The sequence below is a fragment of the Spermophilus citellus genome (assembly GCF_964194105.1).
Source record: "Spermophilus citellus genome assembly, chromosome: 2".
Classification (NCBI taxonomy): domain Eukaryota; kingdom Metazoa; phylum Chordata; class Mammalia; order Rodentia; family Sciuridae; genus Spermophilus; species Spermophilus citellus.
In genome coordinates, this window is record NC_138183.1 from 139,008,661 (window position 1) to 139,016,466 (window position 7,806).

Below are 7,806 nucleotides of genomic sequence, written 5' to 3' on the forward strand. Positions count from 1 at the left end.
CCCCACGGGTAATGTAATGTAGGGCCTTTCACATCTTGTACCTGCATGAAAATTTGAGTCAATGAACAGGATATAGGAAAATAAACCCATAGAATGATCTTCCAAAAGGAAGAAAGAAAGGGGAAGGAAACATATATGCAGACAAATGTATCTCTTGTTTTAAAACACTAATTCTAAATGTTGGTAAGGTAACATTTTTCATTGCTGACAGGCAATCTGGAAGAGGCTCACCAGAAGCATCTTGTGATGCTCTGTATGGGATTCTGGCACAAATGTAGGTAGCTCAAGGATATATAGAATCAAGATCTAGAGATTCAGTGTGTCAGGAAAGAGAAAGAAAACTCTTCCTTAAACAGATGTTCTTTATCCATTAAAAACTACTTCTTTTGGGGGGATTTCAGAAATGTTTTAACTCCATGATAATTGATTGAACACTGATTTGTACAGTTTTCTTCTATGTGTTGTGTTTTACAATGGTAGCACAGGTTAATTAACCATGTCTTCTAGAGATTAACAAGAGGGGACAAAGTGATTAGCAACAAAATACCATCCTGAATGAATGGCATTTTCCTTTGTCATCTAATCAAGATGCTGTGGACTGACTCTGTCCCCCAAATGCATGCTGAAATCCTACCCAGTATGAAGAATCATGAGATAGGTAGGTCACAGGGTGGAGCCGTCATGAATGGGATCTGTGCTCTTGCAAACAGGTGGAAGAGAGCTCTGCTTATAAGCACACAAGATGATCAACACTGGCAAACCAAGAGAAACCTTCACCAAAAACCTGAGGATGTCTGCACCTTGTTCTTGGGGTTCCCGCCTTCAGAATTGTGAGAAATATATGTTTTCTATTTAAGCCACCGAGTCTCTGGTATTATGTTACAGTAAACTGAGCTAGTGATACTGGTCCTTTAGAGATTAGGAATAGGTCCTTATTCCCCAGAAGTTTAAATACCCAAGAAATGGTGAGTCTATCATAGAAAGCAAGTTTTATTTAAGAAAGAGACAGAGACAGACTTCTCTGAAGAGAAGGGGCCCCAGAGCTGGTATCCATAGGAAGGGGTGCATCTTGCTCTTTTATAGACCTCAGAACCTCTCTTTTTGATTATTGTCTTCTCTTCCTTCCTGAGAGCAGGGACATGGAGGTTAATTGTTAGCAACCCAGAGTGTCCAGAAACATGATGGCAGAGGTTAACAACTCATTTTTCTCTGTTTGATAGCCAGTCCTCATCCTCTCTCCACCCCTTTCATTCCTTACCTACACTGACTGCCTGACCTTCAACCCTGCCCCAGTTTGTTGAGGAATGTGACATGTCCTGTCCACTCAGGCCAGGCAGGGCTACAAGCAAATTGCTTTGGGGTAAAGGAAGCTTATGGGGGTCAGCACAGTGAGCCCATTTTATACTCATGTTCCCAACATTCTCATCAATCTGTCTCCTTACACCAGGACACAAGGTGGACATTCCCAAGGAACATGTGACTGCAGCTCTTCTTCCTGCAGACCTTGTGCAGCCTCCCTTTGGCTAGAAGGAGCACTGTTCTTTAGGGAAGCAGTTTGTGAATACCTCTTAAAGTTAGAGAAGCCGAGAAAGTCTGAAAAACAAGGTTCTGTGGGGGTTCTCCATATTTCCCTTAGCCCAGGACTGTCCTAGTTTTAAAACTAAGTCCCCTGTCTTAGGAAACCCCTCAGTCCCTAGCCAACCAGTGGAAATGACCAGAATTCTTCTAGCCTCATGAAATAATGGGAATAAACAAGATTTTCATAATGAACTCCAAGGGCCAGACAGGTGCAGGGCAGAGGAGGCTGGGAGCAGAGCTGCTTGGCCCTGCCGTCATCTCAGGAGGATGGCACATTCTGCAACTATGTTTTCTTCAGGTTCAAGGTCGTTCCTCCCACCTGATCCCATCAGTTGAGGATCTGTTGTGTGTAAAATAGCGTGGCACTTATTCTGGTTTGAATCTGTCTCTAATGAGTAGGAACCCCAAATCCCTGCATGTAATGAGCATTTAGTGGCCGATCTGAAGGGAGCTGTCTGTTGAACACACCTCCCTCCTTCCTTCCCCCCCCTTCCTTCCTTTGCCCTCTTTTCCTTCCTTTCTCCCTTCCTCCCACTATCTGTTCCAGATACTGTGGTAAATGATAGGGATTAAACTGAAATTACTTCTCTCTTGAGAAGATTAAGTTAAAAACACTGCCTTTTGTACCTGAGGTCCAAATTTTGAAGGAAAAAAAATGCCCATGAGTTGCAGCGTTTTTTCTTTCAAAATGAAAATGTCTTTATTCAAACTCTCTGGGAAGAGTTCCTCTCCCACCCTTGTTGAATAAAGGTTGCCACTGAGCAAGCCCTTTAGCCACCAGCCTCTCAACAGTCCACACGTCTAACATGGGAAGAGCTAACATTCACATAGTGCTTCCTGTGTGCCAGGCTCAGTTGTAAGAACGTTAGAGATTATATTGTTGTTGTTGTTTTTTTTAATCAGAAAGTTTGCTATATATGGAGAAACCAAGGCATAGAGAGGTTAATGTCCAAGGCTGCCATTATCCATCCATCCAGGTATGTACCCATCACCACATTCATCCATCTAATCATCCATCCATCCATCAACACATCCATCCATCCATCTATTCACACATCCTTCCATTCACCTATTCATCCATCCATCCATTCACCCATTCATCCATCCATCCACCCACCCATCTATCCATTCACACATCCATCCATCCACCCACCCATCCATCCATCCACCCACCCATCCATCCATTCATACATCCATCCACCCACCCATCCATCCATTCACCCATTCATGCATCCATATAGAAGCATATACATACACAGATGTTTCTCATGCATATGTGTCCCAATACACCCTTAGGACAAGTATAAAATATCTTAAATCAAAAATGCACTTACTACATAACCTACAGAACACCCCAGCTGAGCAGCACAGTGCACTGTGGGGTGTCATTTGTTGGCCCCTCATGATGGCAGGGCTGACTGGGAGCTGCTGCTCACGGTTGCTGCCCAGCATCCAGAGTATTGGAATGTATATTGCTATTCTGGGAAAAGATCCAAATTCAAAATTTGGAAGAATGTTTTCTGCTGAGTGTGTATCATGTTCACACTATTGTAAGTGGAAATGCTGTGAATTGAAGCCCCTGAAGTCCAGGACCACCCGTGTGCGTGTGTGTGCAGTTCAGACTCGGGCTTGGGCCGCAGCCTGTCTCCTCCAGCCTCTGCAGTGTGCTTCTGTTTATTGATGTACATTTTACTCTTGTCCTGAAAGTAGATCAGGGGCAATATCATGAGGCAGGAGGGGTTGTTGGGGACTGCAGACACGGTCCGCTGGGCAATTTTCCCTCTTCCAGGAAAACCAGAATCATATTACACAGGGATAAGAGGGTGAAAGCAGCTCTTTTAATAGCTGTGAGAGCAGACATCACACAGGGCCTCTCTTGGCCTGATTGTAATCGAGCTCTCCTCCCCAGGGCTTTCCAGAATCATAATTACTATCACATAGGGCCTTTTGTCAGCTTTTCATCACTGTGACCACAGTACCTGGATATAGCAACTTGAAGCAGGAGAGTTATTTTGGCTCGTGGTTTCAGTCTATGGTCCACCGACTCCATTGCTCTGGGCCTAAGGTGAGCAGAGCTTCATGGGTGTGGAGGAAGCTGCTCAACTCATGGCAGCGGGGATTGGCTCAGGGAGGAGGGAAAGCGTAGGAGAAGGGGCTGGAGAAGGGGAGCCTTCTGGGGCGCTCCCCATGGCTGTCTTCCTGTAGAGAGGCCCCCTCCCATCCCAGACAGGCACTGCACTTTGATCCTGTCCTGGGCCAAACCTTGTCCCTCCTAACACCATGTGTGGTCTGAAACCCGGTTGGGTGGATATGTGTTGTCAACTGTGGCACACTAACAAATTATCTGGGGCATTTTAGGGCAAGGTTGCTCATCTTCCACGTGGAGAAGCCCCCATGGGCTAGTGAAACTGGATTTCTATCACCCCAGGGTGAGAGAGGGCTAGTTTTCCTAGAGATGTGGACAGACAGAAACTCTTTTTTCCTAAGGTCCCTACCTCCAGCCCCTCACCTGGTTTCATAAGGAGGCTCCAAGCTGAGGCAAGAGCAGCACAGAGCTGCAGAAGAGCCTGGGCACACCATCCTGCCTGCAGCCTGGGCACCCCACCTGTGGTTGCCTGGCCAGTCCTTCCATTTGAAGATCTCAGGTCACTGGAGCTGCCCTGCTCGAGGCAGCCCTGAAAGATGCTGAGTGCCACCCGCCCTGGTAGAAGCCGCAGGAAGGTGCTGGCCAGGGGCACAGCCAGCCTTGGCTGCCTGGAGCTGCGGCTTGGAACGGGACAGACAGAATGCCCCACGCCACTTCCTGGGCCTCTGCACATTTTTTCTGCTCCAAAGGCTTACTCCCACGCCATCTTCCCTCCCTGCCGCGATCTCCTTGCTCCTAACCCAGAACAGAGTATCCCTGATGGGTGACCTTAGTTTCCTGGGTGCTCTTAGTTTCCTGAACTTCTCGTTTTTTTCTCTCATCAAGGTAGTAATTGAATGATGACGACTGAGTTTGTTTTGTGACTTTGTCCTCTGGAATGAAGACTCTATGGAGGAACTAGCTCAGGGTTATTCACCAACGAGTCCCTAGCCTACAGACATTTGGTTTGCTAAGTAAATAAATTTCTGAACTCAGTACTTCATTTCTCAGCGAGACTCTTTATAAATCTGGGAGAAGTGCAAGAGATGAGGGCAGCACTGGGAACCCTATTGCTGTGACACCCCACACAGCTACCTCTTCCACCCTCAGAGTGAGGAGCAGCCCTTGGGTAAGAAAGGGACACTGACTGAATCAATTGGGTCACTCCACGGGAGTTTGGGCTGACTAAATAGACACAGACACAGAAAGTACCTTTATCTTTGGGTTCAGTGACCATTCCTCAGCCACAGCTCCCACAAGGGGGGCAAGGCAGGCAAGAAAGAGGGAGCACGCCTCGAACCCAGGTTTTACTAATGTGGGAAGCTAATCTATGGAACATTCCAATCAAAAAAGGGCACAGGGGTAGGATTACAACAGAGGGGAGGGTGTCACTCAACCCAATTGGGTGACGCCCACTCCCTGAGCTGCATCTTCTTATCCAAGCAGAGGTAAAGTCCACCTGTAGTGCAATGGGTGCGATACCAGTCCAGTATCTCTTCACTCAGGACTTAACGGTGTGTCCACAGCTCCTGTCCAGAGCGGCTCCCAACAAGGTATGGCTGGTTCTTACCTGCCCATGCTTCTCCCCTGCAGAATACATACTCAATGCATGTAACAGTTATTTAATGATATAATAAAATCTGCCCAGAATCAATACAGTGGCCACCTCACATCCATCAGATGGCTACTGTCAAGACTAACAACAGAAACAGAAAATAAGTGCTAATGAGGATGTGGAGAAGTCAGGACCCTGCGCTCTCATAGGATCCTTGTGAGCTCTATATGCGGGCGGTGAGCTGGCGCGGCTTATATCTTATAGTATGCAAGATCTCCTTCCTCTCCAGGTCTGCTCTTACAAATTGTTAAAAAAATAAAAAATAAAAACAGTTGTTTTTCCCTGCGTGGTTGTCCACAGTCTGGGATTTGGTGACCCACACACCAAGGCTGTAAGGGAATCAACACATTATAAAATCATATTCTAATCCTAGTGGGAATTTCAGGAAGGAGACTGAGAGTGGGGGAAGGAACCAAGAGAAGATGGCCCAAGAACCCCGGTTGCAGATATGGCAACAGAGTGGCAGGGGGCCTGGGTTCACAGGGTGCCTAAGGTTGCTAGAAAAACACAGGTGAGCCACAGAGAACATTTTTAGCATGAGTATGTCCCATTCAATATTTGGGATGTACTTATGCTAAATAATTATTCATGGTTAGTCTAAATTTCAAATTAACTAAGGGTGTTTTGTTGGCTAAAGGCAGCAGTCCTAAGGGTGCTCGTCACCTCTCCCGTCCAACTTCCCAGCTGGTGTCATGAGGAAATTGAGCCATAGAGCACCCAAGGTCTCCTTGAGTCTCAGATTCTGTGTTTGAGATGCAGTTCAGAGAAGGGAAAGCAATACCTAAGAACATCAGAAAGAAAAAGAGGGAAAGAATGGTCATAGATAATGGGAAACTTGGCTATCATCTTCATGGTTGGAACTGACCAGGAGGTTGGCTGAATTCTTCTCTTTCCAGGTAGCAATTTGAGTATGTGCAGAGCTAGCTTCAAGTTGAAAGGCAAGGTCAGCATGGAATTCTGAAGGGGCTTCTGGGGCTTCCTGTCTTGCCATAGCAATGCAGCTGCATTTGGAATGGCAGCTGCGATGGGTGGGTGTGAGGTGGTGCATCAGATCCAAGGGTGGGTCTGAAGCCCCTGGGTCCAGAAGGTCTGGGCTGTTCCTGTGTCCTCTGGATTGCAGCGTCAGAGCATCTGCAGACTGGACAGGGATAAAAATGACGTCAACAATGCTCATGACCTTGAAGCCTGGAGTCCCTTTTAGAAGACTGAAAACTAATCTACCTCGTGACCACCTACTGTAATTAAAAAACAACTTATAATTAATGGTTTCTTGCTTTACTTAAAACATGTTTTGTCATGTTGTGAACTTGGTGCACATTTTGCCTGCCTACCAGGTCTTGCGAGTAAGTTTCATTGTACAAACAAAGACTATTTTAAGTTAAAAAAAAAAAAAAGATTAATTTTCCCTTCTTCTTATCTCATTACCAGAGGCTATTTTCTTCTTCTTCCCCTAAATTCATTTCCTCTGAAACCACCTGAGTTGCTTTCACAGCTTGGGACTTGGGAAAGTTTTAAGCTGATAGGGACTTTGACAAAGCAAGTCACTTCTCTAGCTATTTGGTTTCCATTTTGGAACCAGGTGCTTCTCACCTACCTGGGACATGAATCTGTTATATGGGGCCTTGCGCCTAGTGCCTTGCAAGCCTTTGTCCCGCCCAACTCCTGTCAAAGCTGGCTGGTGTGGCTAAAGGCAGAAGGCTGGAAGGCCTTGAGATGCACCCTGGGGTCGGCTGGCTTCACACACAATGGTGTTGTTTAATTCATCCCTGGGGTTGTTTATACATGAGCTGCACCATGAGGATCCATCTATTCTCTCCCTTGTTTTTTTTTTTTTCCCCCCTTTCCCCTCACCATCTCTTACATGTAATTCTGTGTAACAATGAGGGTCTCCTTCCATTTCCATACAGTTTCCCTTCTCTCTCCCTTTCCCTCCCACCACTCATCTCTGTTTAATGTTAGTCTTTTCCTCATGCTCTTCCTCCCTGCTCTGTTCTTAGTTGCTCTCCTTATATCAAAGAAGACATTTGGCATTTGCTTTTTAAGGATTGGCTAGCTTCACTTAGCGTAAAAATGGGAGTTCATAACCCACTTGAATCAAATGTATGAAAGATGATATGTCACGAGTTAGGTAATGTTTTGAACAACCAATAAAAATATTCTCACATTAAAAAAAAAAAAGGATCCATCTAAGCAAACCCAGCTACAAATCAGGAGCAAGCCTGGCCCTGCTCGAGCTTCAGAAATAAATAGCTCTGTGAATTCCCTTCCAGGGGCTTTTCATTCCTCTTTGCTGTGGAGTTTTCTCTGTTCTCTGTGTCTAACACACCAGAGTTTTCCATCTGTTGCTGGACGCTTGGTTGTTTCCAGTTTGGGGCTCTTACTTTAAAACAGACAACAAAGAGCAGAAACAGAGGAGTCTCCCTGAGCACTTGCTGCCCCTGTGACACAGAGGAGTCTTCCTGAGCGTTGGCTGCCCCTGTGACCCAGA

The 7,806-nt window shown here is 46.0% G+C and overlaps 1 long non-coding RNA gene across 1 annotated transcript; it reads left to right on the forward strand.

Moving 5' to 3' along the window:
- Positions 1 to 729: 729 nt before the first annotated feature.
- LOC308642284 lies at positions 730 to 4,390 on the forward strand. The gene is made up of 4 exons (XR_014020519.1): positions 730 to 830; positions 2,482 to 2,555; positions 3,488 to 3,643; positions 4,066 to 4,390. It is a non-coding gene; the product is annotated as an uncharacterized lncRNA (long non-coding RNA).
- Positions 4,391 to 7,806: the final 3,416 nt, after the last annotated feature.